Below are 18653 nucleotides of genomic sequence, written 5' to 3'. Positions count from 1 at the left end.
TCAAGCATGACTGGTTCAGGTCTCTTTGCTTTAATGTCCTAGTGGGGGAATAATAATGAGCTTGCCCTCCAGCATGGCGGATTTTGTACCATGTGATCGTTAGTTGCAAAAGGCCGATTTGACCAATACCAGGAGCCCATGGGCTCCTGCCAATACATGATTTTTAGGGGTACTCCATAGAGTACTCCACGGAGTAGGGCTCCGCGTTTTGTCCTCATTTTAGTGTGCTTTCACTCTATGATCTCACATAACCAGACGAATATTTCTCACGTATTTGTACCTTAGACTGATCTACGGGTCCGCAAATGATCCCAGGACCGCAAATGATCCCCATATTGGACCGCGAATGATCCCGGAGCGCAAATATCCCCATTTTGGACCGCAAATAATCCCCAAAAAGTAGTGGAGAATGGTATAAAGGGTGGAATGGTCTGGATTGAGAATTAATGTGAAGAGCGCTTATTTTTATTAAAATCACTTTAAATCATGCATGGCTAGCTCCGTCAGTTTATTCAAAATCAGCTGATATCGTGGTTTGGTATTAGGGAATCGAATGGTTCAGCAAACCGCCTGATGTCACCGACCATTTCGAAGAAAACATGGTTCTTGTCTTGCCCTTTCTCCTTTCTAAAGTTTTATCTTTTCTTATTTCATGTCGTTTACTAAAGAAAATTCCTGGCGTGAATTAATCATCAGTCAGGATGTCTTGGAGACTTCTGATATTCTTAGAAACTAGTCCTTTCTTGGAAGAAGTGAGCATACAACGACATAAGTCAAGGAAAATAAATGTTCGTTTGTTGTTGTAATTTTAAAGCAAAGGACATGCAATATTGAAAGTTTTTGGGTACATGTTAATGGAGCTTACCCCGCGATTGCTCGTAAAGTCGTTTTCCCTGATCAATAACTGTCTTCCTTCACAGTAAATTCTAGAGAGTTATAGTAACTCCCCTAGTAGAGTTAATTTTACTCCTCATGGTGGAGTTACTTTTTTTCGAGTTAAAATAACTCCATAAAGGAGTTATTTTCTCTCGAAGTAGAGTTAATGTAACCCATAAGGATGGAGTTATTTTGTTGGAGTTATTTTAACTCTCAAAAGGAGTTTAGTTTAACTACCTTCTGGAGTTAAATTTTAGGTTGGAGTTAATATAACTATTATCGAGGAATTATTTTAACCCTAATTTGATGGCAATGTAGGGGAGTTATTTTAACTCCGTCATTGGAGTTGGTATAACTCACTATTTTGGAGTAACTTTTGCTCCAGGAGGAGAGTTATTTTTACTCTCATATGGGAGTAACGCCAAAGGAGTTACTATAACTCCAAAAGGAGAGTTAGTTTAACTCTCACCATGGGTGTTATTTTAACACTCTCAGTGGAGTTGGTATAACTCACTGTTTTGGAGTAACCTTTACTCCAGGAGGAGAATTATTTTTACTCTCATATGGGAGTAACGCGAAAGGAGTTACTGTAACTCCAAAAGGAGAGTTTTACTCTTAATATGGGAGTTATTTTAACTCTGTCAGTAGAATTGGTATAATTTACTGTTCTGAGAGTAACTTTGACTCCAGAAGGAGAGTTTTTTTAACTCTCATATGGGAGTAACTACAAAGGAGTGACTAACTCTGAAAGGAGAGTTGTTTTTACTCTTGACATGGGAGTTATTGCCGTAGAGTTACTTTAACTCTGACTGGAGAGTTGGCGTAATTCAGCTGTCTAGAGTTTTAACTAATTAACTCTGCATATGCTTTAATTATCTCTTGTCTAGGGGATAATACTTCGTAGAGTTACTTTGAATCTACCAGTGGAGATGTAGTGGAATTAGTATCAATTCCTCTTTACCCTCTAAACAGAACGCATTCTCCAAAGGTTACTTATTAGCATTGCAAAGAGAGTTACAGCTGTAAAGATTACAGCGATACGCCATCACTGATGCGCTCGCTGATTTCTGTTTCCCACAAGTTTATTGCACTCTTTCCCGCGTTGTTGCGACATCCCGCTTTGTTGCGACAAAGGTCAAAGGATCATTGTTCTTTGACAGTCATGTGACAAACCACGTGATCAAGGTTTAAGCGGACAATGCGACTTTTATCACCAACGTATTCCTCGTTTTCGTTTGCAAGGTTTGGGTCAGTCGATCTTTCGGTAAATTCCAGGTTCCTTTCAGCTTTGAGTGGAAAATAAGTCTTCAACAGGTACGTTATACAATATGCAAACTCTTTTTCTGTCGAAATCTGTATTAATCCTACAAAAGCTACATGAAATGTAAGATAAGCATGAAATGTAAGATAAGCTTAGTGAAAGCAGTTAATTATAAACATGCATGTCGTTTCGATTGTGAAGTTAAATGAAAAGATTACATGTAGGACTTAAGCTTATTGTTCAGCACTTGAATAGAATGATTTTGAGTTCTTGGTACTTAAAGGCCTATTGCTTGCGTTTGGCAAGTCTAGATGATGGACAGTGAGTTTAGAAGTTTTCTTTTGAAGTCAAACGTAAAGGAAGAGTCACTTTCGAGGCTGGAAAAGGAGGAGGTGAGTTCTCTCTCTCTACCCTGCTAGCAGAGGTTTCTTTCTGGCAAGTGTGTTAGCATCTACAAAGTCGTTCGCTTCTATTGTATTTTGCGTAGTCGGCTTATTTCAGCTTTAATACTTCCTCGAGAGAAACTTTCTCTCGGGAAGGTAAACGAGCCGACTGTGCGAAATACAAGAGAAGCGAACGAAACGTCGCAGACGTCGTTATGCTTATGCCTATGTCACTCTATAAACCAGCCTCAAAGCTGTTGTCTGAAATAGTTCCATGTACCCAAAAGGTTCTAATCTAAAGCATTTTTCTTTGCTACAAGGAATTGAAGAGGCTGCTGCTGTAGTAATATTGCCCAGGCTTCTGAAAGACGAAGGAGGGAGTCTGAGAAGATGTTGTAAAGATCTCCATGGTAATACAATTTCCACTTTTAATTCCCCTGTAGAAGTTACATCTTCGTGTTTTAGGAAAAAATCAAATTCAGGTAAAAAAATTTTAAACTAGGTTGAATCTTAATTCCCTTTGTCTTCTAATCCTAATACATGTACAATTATTATTCATTGTTGGTAATTTTAAAAAAAATGATTTTCAACCTACACATGCAGGTTTAAATTGTCTTATCCCATCCATGGGAGAGTTTAAGAGTTAATTATACCTTGTCTACAGATGATTGTCTTTGGGAAATACTGACCATGGAGCAAGCTTGTTTTCTACATTATTTATTGTCTGAACTGCCAAATGGCCAACTCTTGTGTACAGTTCATCATGCAGCCAGTATGTGCTCTTTTATTTCTTATTGGAACTGGCAGTTGGCACAATATAACCCCAAGATTAATGATTATGATTAAAATAAAAGTTCCTGCAACTTGACTGTCAGTGGCAATTCAGGGTCAATACATTTTGTCTCTTTTTTCAGGAAGAGGATTCATTTTATAAAGCTATAGAAGAAAGTAGGTTCCCCAGAATAGTTGGCTCTGGGGAATTTTGGTGTCTCGATCTACTGTGTGTGGCAGTGGAAGGAGTTGAGGTCCTCACGTCAGGTGCAGGGACCTCGCTTGCGAATGTCTGGGCCTCGTCATGGCATGCTTTTTTGTTTTATCATTTCATACCCAGTTAAGGTCAGTAATGTTTATCTTTTTTGTGAGACATTGTTAGGGAAACATCAGCCTGAGGCTGCTAAAAAGAGGGTAGCAGTCAACAAATTTATTTCGACTCTTTCGTAGAACGGGTGTGAATAACCACCTTGATTTTCCTTTCATACCCTTACAACCGATAACGACTTTTAGTATTCATAGCTGTTGATGGCCATTGGAAGCTGATCAACCATGAAGTTATTTTAAATTCTTAAGAGCCTACTTTTCAACAGATGTAATAATACATGTACATGTACAGGTCCATGTTTGTCATTTACACTATATTGTACTGAATTTAACTTATTGAAAACTGTATATAAATTTCTTCAAGGTTTCAGTAAGGATTTATTACATTTAGAGTTAATGTTTATTGAAAAATTTAGTACAAGGAGTAAATATTTTATATGTTGAGGAAAAATTGTTTATTTAATTCATCACATTTCAAAATAATTATTATTGTAGTGATATCGCAATATAAATTTCTTCAAGTTTTCAGTTAGTATTTATTACGAAGAGTTAATGTTTATTGAGGAATTTATTACAAGGAGTAAATATTTTATGTTGAGGAAAAAATGTTCATTTAATTCATGACATTTCAAAATTATTATTATTGTAGTGTAAGGTTTCAGTTATTACAAAGAGTTGATGCTTATCGAGGAAAGATCCATTTTGTTCATGGTATATAAAATGCAGTAGTAAGCAATTGATAAGCAAGAGGTTAGTTTTTAAACATGAAACATTGTCTGAAACATTGTCTCACGCATTCAAAATTCATTTGTTAATGTGGCATTTCAAAATTTTAAATCATTGCTTATGTGTAAGTAATTTGTTTTGGAATGTTCTACCAGTAAATTGCATGATGTACAAGAATTAATGTTGTCTTTGCTCTATTGTGGAAGTTCAGTTAACCCCAGATTTAGAGTTAAAGTAGACGAGTTGAAATGACCCTCGGAAAGGAGTTATTGTGAACAGAAGATTCTTACCCCATTTTTGGAGTAATTTCAACCCTCGTTTTGGAGTTGAAAAACAAGGGGTTAAAGTTACCCCCAAAAAGGAGTTATTTTGAACCTAAACTTTGCACTCCATTTTGGAGTTAAAGATACTCCAAAAAAGGAGTTATTTTGAACCTAAACTTTTTACTCCATTTTGGAGTCTTTATATCTCCAGGAAGAGTTAAAAGTACCCTATATGAAGAGTTAACTTAACCCCAGTTTAGGAGTTATTTCAACCCCATTTTTGGAGTTAAATTTAGGAGTTAAAATTACTCCAAAAAAAGAAAAAGTGAGAAAGCAAAAAAGAAAGTGTAAGTTTAAATCTTAATGTTGTGGTGGAAACGTGAACATCTGCACGCTGCAAAGTTGCATAATTTTTTACTCGCGATGCAGATTGTGGCGTTGGAACTTGTTCTAGATAACATAGCTGCACAGTCAGAATAGTTACTTTCGTCTGCCTTACATGATCTCAAAAAGGCTTGTTAAATAATCTTACCGTTTTGTTCCTTCAAATTCCAGTCCGCGTCAAAAATCCCGGAAGCAGTGGCTTGAAACTAATTTTGCTCCGATATGCATGGTACCCAAAGTCTCTTAATACAGCTCTTTCAGTTGAACTTATTGAAGCTAAGCAAACTAAACGCGAACAAAGGGAGATAGAATGCAATTTTACTAAGTACATCGAGAATTAAATCTCATAGGCCATTTGTCAGAGATAGTGGTTGTGAAACTCTTTCACTCACCCCACGCGTGGAGAGAATTCTCGGAAAAAAGGAGAGTAAACACTTTTGTTAGTCATTTGCAGACTTGCATATTTTTTATTTACCTCATTTGTTTACATTACGTGGAAGGAAAATGCATCTCATTGTTAAAAGTTTTGCAAACTTTAGCTCCCTCAACTTATTTTGCCGAACGGGGGCATGATAACTGACTGAGGTTATTTACGAGGAAACAGAAAGCAAGTCTGTGGTCTGCAAGTGTCAGACACTGAATTTATTATTATTATTTTTTTTTAATTTCCTCCATTTATTTATTTTATATTTACATAGTACTACAATATTTGAAGATGACGATGCTATTTGTGAAATTAAATAACAGGTTTCAAGAATAAATGGAGAGGGCAAGATATAGTTAAACTAATTACATGCCCTTTGATTAAATTACAGTTTTATTTAGGTTAAAAGAGAAAAAAGAGAAGTATTAGCACTATTACTATAAAAAACTATCAAAAATATATAAAGAGAGGAAAAGATATATACACACACACACACACACACATATATATATATATATATATATATATATATAGAGAGAGATACGTAGACTTGAACTAGGTCAAAAACATTTATTTGCTACACCGAGTTTCATGCTTCTCACGAAGCAATCATCAGGCAACTGCTTCGTGAGAAGCATGAAACTCGGAGTAGCAAATAAATGTTTTTGACCTAGTTCAAGTCTACGTATCTAGCCAAAGCTCTGGTAAACCCATTGAGCACTTTTAGCTGATGATCAATTTATCACGTTATTTCATTATATATATATATATATATATATATATATATATGCAACATTGGAGAGTCGGCGTGACGATGATTAATACTGAGCAAGATAATAGTTGAAAAGTGCTCTTTTGAACGATTTTTTAGTTGTCTTTTCACGTATAGATAAGGGAATATCATTCCAATAGTAACATCCTATAACTGTTGGGCAGAATTTGCGTATATTTATTCTAAAGCTACTAGGATTTAGGTATTGCAGGGATGCACTTCTTGTATCATAATTATATTGCTCAGATACAAAGGCCAACGTGAAATTAGATGGCTTTTTATCTACTAAGTGATCATAAATCAGTTGGCAGGTATTTAGCTTAACAATGTCAGGGAGCTTAATGAGGCCAAGGTTTACATAATGAGGCGTAATATGATCTCGAAGTGGAACATTATTAATAACTCTTACAGCTTGGTTTTGCAGCTTTACCAATTGTGATACTGGAGCTTCGTAATTATTACCCCACAGAATGCAGCCGTAGTTTAAATAGGGGTAGACAAGTGCGTAGTAGATACTTATCAAAGACTGCTTTGTTACATGTCGTTTCAGCTTTGCGATGATATTTACACTTTTGCTGATTTTACTACTAATATGGTCAATGTGATCTTTCCAAGACAAAAAGCAATCAAGAACTAATCCTAAGTATTTAATGTTGTACGACTGCTCAAGATATTGGTCGGCAATTTTTAGAGGAGGGTGTAAGTTAGAATTAACTTTTTGTCTCGGTTGGAAAACTAAGTATTTTGTTTTACTTAAATTCAAAGTTAATCTGTTAGAACAAAGCCATTCATAAATTGCTGGCAATAACTCTAGTTCCTTACCAGCCACAGTCAGCGAAGTATCATCGGCAAATAGTCTTATGGAAAAGTAGTTAGTTGCATTAATAATATCATTTATATAAACTAGAAAAAGAACCGGACCTAAGATCGACCCTTGGGGTACTCCTGAGTTTATTTCTAGGAAGTCAGATTCAACGCCATTAACAAACACTTTTTGCTTCCTTTTGTTTAGGTAAGATCTAAACTTGTTTTCAATGTCTCGTATACCATAAACGTCAAGTTTTGATAATAGGATATAATGGTTGACCGTATCGAATGCTTTACTTAGGTCTAGAAATATGGAAATGGCATAATTTCCTTCGTCAAGGGCTTTTGTTATTTCATCTATAAGGTCTACCAAGCAGTCAACCGTGCTCATGCCAGATCTAAAGCCATATTGATTTGGTACCAAATATCTTCATAGGTGAGATAAAATGATAATTGGTTAAGAACGCATCTCTCAAAGATTTTACTTAGTGCTGAAAGGACTGATATGGGACGATAGTTATTGCATGAAGAACGAGAGCCTTGTTTATAGATTGGTATAACTTTGGCAATTTTCAAGTTATCAGGAAATATGCTATGTTTAAGTGACAAATTTATGATATGTGTCAGCGGTCGAAATATTTCAAGTGCAGCAGAGGATAATAAGAGCGGATGTACGTTATCATAGCCAAAAGATTTCTTTGTGTCAATACTTTCTAATAGTAGATAAACCTCGGTTTCATTTACTTGAGCGAAGCGAAAGGTTGACTTTTTCCTCTTCATATAGGTTGAGTAGTGGCGATCTGCTTTTGGCAGTTTCGATGCAAGTTCAGTCGGAACATTACAGAAGTACCTGTTAATAGCATTTGATATTGAAGATGGATGCTGGAGATCTTTATCCTTAACTTTCAGATTGTCAATGTTCGAGGATGGCCGCTTTTTATTGATTATAAGGTTAACATTATCCCACAAGACACTGAATTCTAGGTAAGCAGCGATTGGCACGCATTGTAGTGATTAGAGTAATCAGTTATTTGCAGTGTTTAGTCCAAAACAACCGTTGTATTGGTTTTTGGGTTATGAATATTGGTTCATGGATGATGGAAGTAAAGCATTCTTTCACATGTAGGATAAACGGGTTTAGTTTGTAAAGAAGCTGTAGTTCTGTGTCAGTGGGGAAGTGAAATAAAGAAAAGGGTTTATCAACTGAGTTGATATGGTAAATTGATCATTGCAAGAAATTTGAAAGCTGACATTTCCAATGTTAGCCCTTTGTCAAAGCTAGACCCTTTTCTGTCTTGCACAAGTAGGACTACTTTTCATAATGAAAAAACGGTATTATTCTTTAATCATTCCTTTGGCAATATAACTTGTATAATACAAGATTCATAAATATTTGTCTCTCAGATTTTCATTCAAATAGAGCAGTATATGTACACAACTGGAAAGTAACTACATTACCATTAATCGTAACAATGATATTATTTGTACTGTTATCATATTAATAAATTACAATTTATCTTGAAAGGAAATTACTTATTTTGCAAAATGGCCTGTTTACAAGCTGAATATAAAGGAAATGTCTTTGAAATAATCGAAAGTAAGATTAGTAGCACTGCACAAACTTGGTCACTACTCGAGCATAATGGTTTTCGATCTCAGTTATTTTTCCTAAAAGCATGTTGGGGTACAAGTTTGGCATTTTACCATCAGGTCGATCTCTATCAAATAGAGGACTGTTGGAGATGCCATTGGTTGTTGGAGATTTTCTGTGCATGGAATGGATGTGTTGACAACTTTCTGGCTGATTTCTGCATAATTTCTTGAAGCCAGTATTCCGTAATTCGACTTTGTGCTTGGAACAAGGCTTGAAACAGTTCCCATTTTGGAACTACTTTCTTGTAGTTTCCTGTGAAGAGTTTCTGTAACCCATTTCCTTCGAGTTATTATTTTGTTTCATGTTTGTTAATTGTTTCGGCTTAAATCAATCTTTGTTTCCTGAAAGGCGGAGTTGCTTCTCTGCTTTTTTTTCTTTCAAGAAATGTTTGGCCTTGTTGTAAAAATCATCTTCTACATGACAATTTTATTTGTGAGTGCGGCCTTTCAATTCCTCTATTTCTCTACAGAAATATATTTCATGTACGCAATTGCGTTGGCGTGACTCTGCCATATGTGGCTCTGGTGTTGCATTGCATGTTTGTTTGGACTGAGTGTGGCCTGGGGTGAATAATAAAATCTTCTGAGAAATTTGATTCAACTGCTCAGTTGCATGATCAAGTGGATTACGGAGTAGGCAGCAAATCCAGAGGGAGGGAGTGAGTATACAATGTAATGTCTGTGAGTGTCAGTGGTATTCAAGGGGGGATAGATGTGTGAAGGAATGGTGGGGCAGGATGGAGGTACTGGAGAAGAAAAGAGGGGGGGGGGGGGGGTTATGTGAGTAGAGGCATACCAAACTAAGTTACATAAAATCAAAATAGGTCAAAATAACTGTATTCGCTGCATCTTTTTGCAAACAAAAGAGAAAGTCTCACACCGTACTTTACACTATTAGAAATTTTAAAGTTAGAGAATATTTTTAAATTAAAAATTGGCGCTCTTGTGCATAAAATACATAAATCAATAAAAGTATATACCTTCCTCTCGCTATGATATAGTTCACCTATTGTAGCTTCGACTGGCCCCTAATTGTAATACCAGGTATGCCTCTAATCGAAACCTGTACAGGCCATTTTCTAGAAGTAATTATGGCCTACCGAGGTTTAGCGTAGTCGCATCACATTCCTGGGAAGCAATACCTATGAAAATTAAGTGTCTCCTCTTTGGCAGTTTTAAAAAAGAATACAAACTTGCTCTACTTGACAGTTATACGTGCGATTAACTTAGCCAGAGCTTTATAACTAGTTTCTATAAGTACTGCATAACCTCCACCCACTTGTAACCGCCCTGTGGTAGCAGCCAACTCGAAAGCTTGGCTACTTTGGCTGCAACACACTTTCTTCTTTGTTGTTTTTTTTACTCTTATTGATGTTGTATTGTAGTTGAATAAGTGTGAATAAATGAACTTGAACTTGAACGTGAAGGGAGAAAAATGGGGAATTCTTTCAACAATACAGACTAGTCGTTGATATGCATTCTGTTTATTTGGTTGCAAAGGAATTTAGAGGATACTTCAAGGGGAAAATTCTGGTTCTACCTTGTCATCAGTCTACGTCACTACGGAGTCACATGAGAAGCGCATGCGCGTTGCCGAACAGTGTGCTTTGCGTTTCGCTGACAGTATCACGTTGTGAGTCATTTCAATTCTAAATCTTTATAAATCTACGCCATCGCCGGGGTTTTCCACCTTTGACATACCTGGAAAAGAAGGTAAGTGTAAATTCTAAACTTACCAGATTTTTCTTCTGACACCTCGAGCGATTTTTGCCCAAAATGTCTGATGAAAACACAGCAACGTCGGGTGATGTGCACGGCACCTCAGACAGCTCTCCAAGAATGGTAGATCTACCTAACCTCTCTCACCGAGCTCTTGCGTGATCGCTAGATAATATAAACAACAACATGGGTAAAATGGCTAGTCTTTTAGCTAAACTGTGTGAAAAGCCAGCCCCTGACGAACGCCCACAGGGCTTAAAGAGGCCGTCAACATCCGCTGTATCGGATAATTCAGACTCTGAGCATGAAGAAACCTCTTACAAGTCGGGCAAACGACGGCGTTATCTTAGTCCCTCGGATGATAATATTAGTCTTCACGCTAGTGATGATGTGGAGGAAGCAGATGATATCCAAATACTCACCGAGTGCTCAAAGGCCACCGGCCAAAAAGAGCGGGAAATCCCCCCCAAGGAGACACAGCTTCTCCAGGGCTTTGCAAACGGCCTTGACGAGGATGACACCACCGGCGACAAAATCCAGCAAGAGCTGGCTGATATTGCTCTATAACGATGGGGCAAGAAGCTGTCTTCTGACAAAATTAAAAATTTCTCGGACAAATATAAACAGCCTCAGAACTGTCCTGACATAAAGAGTATGAAAGTCAACCCCGAGATATGGAGTCAATTAAATGCCAAGAAAAAGAAAACCGAGTTGAAGATCTCAAATTTGCAGCAGGTTATTCGTAAAATTACTTTTACGACATTACAAACGACCAATGTGCTTATTCAAACTCCCACTAGCCTAGAAAACAACAAAGTAATGGCTAAACAAGTTGACACAATTGCAATGCTGGGGCATGTAAATACACAGCTAACCCAGCTGCGAAGAGATGAAATCAAACCATCATTGAAACCGGAGTACTCTGCTATTTGCTCAGCTGAAGTGCCCATCACTATCCCATACCTCTTCGGGGACGACCTGGCAAAGCAATTGCGAGATGCCAAAGAAGCGAGCAGAATTAGCCATTCCTTTGCATCCTCATCTAAGAGTGGTCCCTTTAAAGGGAAACAGCAAACCTCTAACCAATATGACCATTACTCTAAAGGTCCTAAAAGAGATTTTTTGTGGAAAGGCCAAAACCGGCACTACAAAAATTAAGAAAAAATCGCCAAACACCGACAAGAAATAATGGAACAACTGTTTCAAATTTAGGACAGGGCGAGTGCTTTTGGAAGTTTCCTGCCCCACCTGGTGAATTTTCTACAAATGTTATGTCATACATTTATGGCTGGGCAGGTGGCTGCTCATTTTGCAGCTTGGAGGACTCTCACCAGTGACAAAATCATCTTATCTGATGTTTTTTGGAGCAGCTATTGAGTGTACTGCCACCCCTGTTCAACACAAATTGCCTAATCAAATCTTTTCAGAACATGAATATCACATTGTTCGTCAAGAAGTGCATAAGTTACTTGAGAAAAGTGTCGTCACCAAGGTGCCACCTATATCTGGGCAAATTTTGTTCTAATGTATTCCTTCGTCCCAAGAAGGATGGGACCCATCGACTTATACTAAATCTCAAGAGATTTAATGAATCAGTGAGTCATTATCATTTTAAAATGGACTCGCTTTCTACCATAACGAAACTAGTTACCCAAAATTGTTATATGGTGGCTGTTGACATGAAGGACGCCTATTACTCTATCCCCATTCCATCTTCGGATCGAAAATTTTTACGGTTTATCTGGGAGGGAGAGTTATATGAATTTACCTGCCTTCCTAATAGGTTATCGTGTGCTCCCCGTCTATTTACTAAAATTCTTAAGCCTCCTCTGTCTACGCTGCACAAACAAGGACACATAGTTGTGGCACATCTTGATGACCTTTACCTACAAGAGCAAACCTATGAGAAATGTGTCCCAAAATGTTATAGATACTACTGTCCTGCTTGATAAATTAGGTTTGGTTGTGCATCCAGAAAAGTCCACCCTAATACCCACACAAGTGCTTACTATCCTGGGATTTGTAATAAATTCAGTGGCAATGACAATACAACTGACCAGGGAGAAAGCTACCAGTTTACAAAATGTCTGTACTGAGTTACTAGCAAACCCTTCACCTTCTATTAGGGAAGTGGCTAGTGTCATTGGGAAAATAGTTTCTAGCTTCCCTGGTGTGATGCATGGCGCTTTTTACTACGACACCTGGAAAAAGATCCCAAGCCCTTTTGAGATCAAAGGGTGATTTTGATGACTCCATGTCTTTGTCCTCTCATGCTAAGTCTGAATTACATTGGTGGATTCAACATGTGGGAAATGCGTACAATGTAATCAACCACCCACACCCCCAGCACCAAATAACAACAGATGCTTCCCTTATGGGCTGGGGGGCAGAATTTTCAGGTGTCTTCAGGAGGCAATTGGTCCCATTCAGAATCTAAACAACACATCAACTATCTGGAAATGTTTGCTATTTTGCTGGGGCTCCAAACGTTTGCTAAAGATAAGAGCAACACACATATCAGAATAATGTGTGACAACACTACAGCAGTGAATGTGATTAATCACATGGGAACAAGCCACTCAGTTTCTTGCAATTCTGTGGCCAAGAAGATCTGGGAATGGTGTGTAGATCGTAAGCTCTGACTTAGTACTGCACATATTCCTGGAAAACAAAATCTTATTGCAGATTTTGAATCTAGCAGAAACCAAAGAGCATCTGAGTGGAGGCTTGACAAGGTATCATTAATTGGTGCTCTTGAGGTGCTAGACTTCAAACCTGATATAGATTTGTTTGGCTCTCGCATAAACCACCAGTTTCCACATTATGTGTCTTACAGACCAAAACCAGAGGCTATTGCCACCGATGCATTTAGCCTGAATTGGTCCAACCTTAAATTTTATGCTTTTCCTTCGTTTAGTGTTATTCCAACAGTGTTGAACAAACTGACAACCGAGGGTGCACAGGGGATTTGCATGCTCCCGGATAGGTCCACACAACCATGGTACCCCAGAGCTCTCCAACTACTCAAACAAAACCCAGTGTATCTAAAAGCACGGAAAGACTTACTTCAACTGCCAAGCCATCCCAAGGAAAATCATCCGATCTGGCACAGGTTAAACCTCCTCGTATGTCACTTATCAGGGAGGGACTGAACAAGTATGCTTTATCACCTGCAGCAAAGGCTGTCCTTATGGCATCATGGAGGGACGGTACCTCTAAGCAATACCACACGTACCTTACCAAATGGAATCAGTACTGTCGGGACAAAAACATTAATGTTTTTCAGCCTGGGGTGACAAACGGCATTGAATTTCTCGTCTCTCTTTACAAATCAGGCTTAGGATACAGCGCCATAAACACAGCGCGTTCTGGGGTCTCTTCAATACTTGTTTTGGAAGACGGAGTAAAGTTTGGAGAGCACGCTTTAGTAACTCGTTGCATGAAAGGGATTTTTGAGTTAAAACTAGCTTTGCCCAAATATACTGAAATCTGGGACGTTAACATTGTGTTAGGTTATTTAAGAGCTGCTGCACCTTTGAGGTCCTTATCTCTTAAGCAGCTTACTCTAAATTTGACCATGCTACTTTGTCTCACTACGGGACAGCGTGGCCAGACCATACATAAGTTTGATGTTAACTACATCCAAGAAATGAGTGACCGCTACGGAGTAACTATTTGTGAGAAACTGAAACAGAGTAAGCCTGGGCGACATCTAGCATCCATTGACCTACTCTCTTTCCAAAGTGACAAGAAATTTTGCGTGGTAGAACATCTTAAGGAATACTTGCAGCGTACGAAACAGTTGAGAGAGGAACACTCACAGTTACTGATAAGTTATGTTAAACCATTTAAACCTGTATCCAAAGATACCATTTCTAGATGGGTTAAGCAAGTGCTAGAGTCAGCAGGGATCGACATTAACAAATACTCTGCTCATAGCAACAGAGCTGCATCAACATCCAGCTGTAAGGCCAAAGGTCTAAGCCTAGCAGTGATTATGCAAAGCGCAGGATGGTCTAATTCCAGTACATTTGCAAAGTTTTATGACAAGCCTGTTGACCTTGCCTCAACTAATTTTGTTTGTATGCTGCTGAATCCAGATACACTGTGATCTGTTTTACTGTACTATTCTCTCTCGAGTTGGGAATAAACATTCCATATACTGCTATGATTTGTTCGTAATGCAGGACTTTGAAGTCTCATGTGACTCCGTAGTGACGTAGACTGATGACAAGGTAGAATTTTCAGGTTAAACGAGACTTACCTGTAAGTTGAAGTTTGATTACGATTCTGTCTTGTCATCAGTCCGGAATGAAGGAGTCACATCCCCTCACATAACCTACCCTTGCCCATGCCCCATGTCCTTCGTTCCTTTTTTCCTGCACTACTCACGTTGAACACTGTTCGGCAACGCATAGGTTATAGGGTGCAAAAAAATAGAGTGCAATATGGAAGTTGCTATGGAAACAAAGCAATCGAGAGATTTTGTTGAGGACATGTGTATAAAAAAATATAAAAGCATATGTACTTGTTCTTGCATTTTGTGATTAATTTTATGGTCACTTGTGGTGTTTTGAAAGTTCTCAAATTGCACTCACCTACGTCTCGTGCAATTTTGAAAACTCTCTAAACATCACTCGTGCCCTTAAGTCACAAAATTCCCTCATGTGCATATGATTTCCTATACTTAACAGGCAGTAATGTGTTCGTTTTAAGCCATTGGGAGCAGTTCCCTTGAAGATGATGAACTGGATTGTTCAATGAGAAAATACATATGTAATTATTATTAGATAATTACTTTTATTAAAACTAGAAGTACTCTCTCCTGACATCTTAGTGCTGATGTGTGTTTCTTCAGATTGACGATGGCTTTGGTAACAATGATATTTATGCAAACAAGGCTATATTGTTTATCATGTGACGAGTAACTTGGTAAGTCTGTAAGGAGTACACTGTTATATTGTGATCTTGTGGTTAAAATCTGTGCCCTCAACTTTTTTAATCAGTTTAACTTTTGTTACAGTAATAATAATAATAATAATAATAATAATAATAATAATAATAATAATAATGTTCAACATTTAGTATCATCATCTGGTGCATATGAAATTCTTTTGCAGTAGTATCATTATGTTGTGTAGATTATATTGTGTAAACTGCAGATGTGCAATATTTGTGTTAATGAGTGGGTTATCTTGGTCATGACGGTATGGTGTTGCCCTGGACTAAATATCGAATTTAGGCAACGAAAGAAATACATGAAATACCCCGAGCTAAAAAAATAACTTTGCACGGATGGAGTCACACTGTGTGTTCAAAGTTGGCTATAGTTCTTTTATAAAAAGCATCTCATAAATTAAAGTGCCCGTGTGATTTAAAAAAAAAAAACCACTTCCTTTTTTTCTTCAGAAATTGAGAGTGTATTTGCCTAAAAACTGACTTGCAACATTTTGAGCTTTGATTTTGGTCCAAAGACCGTTTACTTTGAGCGTAAGTTTTATATTTCGCGGTCCGCCATTACTCACGTTCAAAACTGACCGATTGGGCCTCAGAGGCTTGGATCCAGGGAAAAGTGACGTCAAAGGCTTACTAGCTTAAATTTTCAGCGTGTGAATGCAGCTTGTTATATATGCAAAAGCGAGTTTAAAAGTCTGAAAGCCCAAAACTCTCGTGCTGACCATTAATTCTGCGGCGTACACACGGATTGCATTTTTAAACTGGTGAACCTTCGAGGTCATTTTCTCCTCGACCAACTCTCTCAAGTTAGTAATGGCGGACCATTAAATAGGAAAATTCCAGTTAAAATAAACAGGTGTCTTTTTTAAATCAAGGCCTAAAACTTTGGTCGCTTAGTGTTTAGTTAACATAGTTTTGAAATACGATGAAAAATAAGAATTGATATTTCATTACGGGGGCACTTTAAGCAGTCAAATTTGCTCTGGCACTTCCGTAAGATCTTGCAATTACGAGATATGCCCCTTGGGTCCCTCTCATGTTGATCTCTGACGTGTTTCCCGATGGTAGATCCCTTATACAGTGTTCGACACTTACTTTCTTACTAATTTGCCCTTTGGGCTACCAGTTTTGTGTTTTTGGTTGCCCATGGTTTTTTTCGGCTGCCCACCTTCTAAAAACCAGTTGCCCATTAAAACCCAAAAGAGGCTTATAAAAATGTCACTTTTCTGTAAAATGTGTGTAAAATGGGTTAGGAAGAGCAACGTGACTCCTGCTCTGTCTCCATGGTGTTTTAGCAGCCTTCACAGTTTTGCTTTGACAAGGGTATATATCTTAAAGCGATTTTCCTGTTCTATAAGAGATTAAGGGAGATTCCTTGAATTTCTCTCTGAGATTAGGTTGGTTTTGAATTAAATGCCACTTGTCCAAGAAAATGTTCTTAAACCCTTTGAAAGCTGGTTGAAATTGCGCGACAAAAGGTAGAATTTTCTTGTGCCCTTGTTCAATATCAAAGCAGTGTCATAGCGTATTTGGCCGTGCAAAAACTGGGTTCCACTGTTACAAATATTCTTTTTGCACGGAGAAATATGGCGCTTACGAACGTGTTCCTTCTTCCAATCTATTTTGTGATTTGTAACAATATATTTAAACAGAGAAATTAATGCCGCAAAGAGATGTAACATTGTTATTTTTTAATAGTGTTTGCTGTGACTACGTTACATTACTAGTCACTTTCTTCGTTGCAAATCAAATCGTTCCGCAAAATATTAGTCAAACAAAAATTCTGATTGCCCAATCGGGCAAGCCTTTGAGTTGTTTTACTTGCCCACGAATAAAATTTCGCTTGCCCCGGGCAATCAGGCAAGCGTTAGTGTCGAACACTGGTTATGTTCTGCAATGCGTTGATACAGGTGTCAGCATGTGTAGCCGACGTAATCCGTATCACACAGATCACACTTGAAATGGTAAACAACGCATTGTTGGTAAACAACCGCGTCGCTCTATGGAGGTTGGGTGCCCGAGGCAGCACCGATGGCTGGCAAAACCTGACAACCCAGCCATGAGCCCCCATGCCCCCGAGAAAAACGGGCACCCGTCACACAGATACACAGTGGAGAATACCTTTTAGTGATTTGTGTTACCCTCTTTAAATAAAGGTTATTATTAAAGATGAGGGTGGGGAGGGAGGGAACAAAAACCGCTAAACGCTCCACACAATGCTCCTACTTCCCGCCACACTGATAAAAAAGTGTTACAGCCTAAAGCACGAGGAATTCCACGCATGCGCTAGTATACTAAAACCACTGACCAATTGGCTGCAGTCGCTCCTAGTTGTTTACTTGGTTAAACTTCATTTAACCTCGTTAAACAACCTGCGTCGCTCTTTGGAGGTTGGGTGCCCGAGACTGCACCGATGGCTGGCAAAACCTGACAACCCAGCCATGAGCCCCCACGCCCAGCCGGAGGACCTCCGAGCCTAGATGGCTCGGAGAGAAGGGCTCATGGCACCTAAGCCAGAGCCCGGAATCGCCCACTTCCGACGGCACCCAACAACCAAAGAACTGCTCATGACCACGCTAACAGCCTAGACCACTGCAACGTGCTACTGCAAACTGCCAGCACCCGCCTGTTGCGTCCCCGCCTTTCGCCGCACATACAAGTGTGGCTTTCGTCAAACGTCTTAGAATTCGTACCTTTTTCCTACTGCCTAGAGGAGGAGGAGGAAAGGGAGGAAGGAGGGTGGGGTGGGAGAACAACCCAGAAACTACAACAAACGTGAGGGATCCACGCGCATGTGGACAACAGCAGACCGCTGAATGCACAGGTTTACCAAGGCTAGCTAGAGGCATGCAAGGGCGCAGCTGCTTGAACGAACACAGTGAAATGCAAGGGACACCGACCCCTGACCGGCGCACTGACATGAGTGCCTCGTAAAACACTGCTGGCACGAAGGAACACCTATACAGGTGTATGGCACGTGTGCATAACAATTCACACAAACGTGCAGGTGGACCACAAAAGACTGGCGACTGCACAGGTTTACCAACATAAGTTCCAGGCATGCACTGGCATAGGTGCACGACGGAACACAGCAAAAGGCATGGGAAGGCAGACCTACACTGATGCACAGGTGCCAGTGCCTCAAAAAACACTGCCAGCAAGAAAGGAAAGTGGCAAATACATATGGACAGGTGCACGTACATTACAGGTCTGCAATGCTGCAACAACGCTGAGAATACAATGCAATGCAACGCTAAGAGGCAACGCAACGCTAAACAACGTAAGAATATAACGCCACGCAAAACAACGCTAAACAACGCTGAGAATACAC

The 18653-nt window shown here is 38.9% G+C and overlaps 1 protein-coding gene, 1 long non-coding RNA gene and 1 pseudogene across 2 annotated transcripts in view; 2 read left to right on the top strand and 1 right to left on the bottom strand.

The window, feature by feature from the left end:
• The window catches only part of LOC138045965 (uncharacterized), a 315585-nt gene that overhangs the window by 59750 nt on the left and 237182 nt on the right, over positions 1 to 18653 (bottom strand). The window lies entirely within an intron of this gene.
• LOC138044875 (uncharacterized) lies at positions 2494 to 3571 on the top strand. Its single transcript, XR_011131519.1, has 3 exons — positions 2494 to 2529; positions 2841 to 2930; positions 3435 to 3571. It is a non-coding gene; the product is annotated as an uncharacterized lncRNA (long non-coding RNA).
• LOC138046571 (uncharacterized) lies at positions 10562 to 11524 on the top strand (annotated as a pseudogene).

The sequence above is a fragment of the Montipora capricornis genome, chromosome 4 (genome assembly GCF_036669925.1).
Source record: "Montipora capricornis isolate CH-2021 chromosome 4, ASM3666992v2, whole genome shotgun sequence".
NCBI lineage: Eukaryota > Metazoa > Cnidaria > Anthozoa > Scleractinia > Acroporidae > Montipora > Montipora capricornis.
The sequence above is the reverse complement of the archived record's forward strand: the minus strand, read 5'-3'. Positions and strand labels throughout refer to the sequence as shown.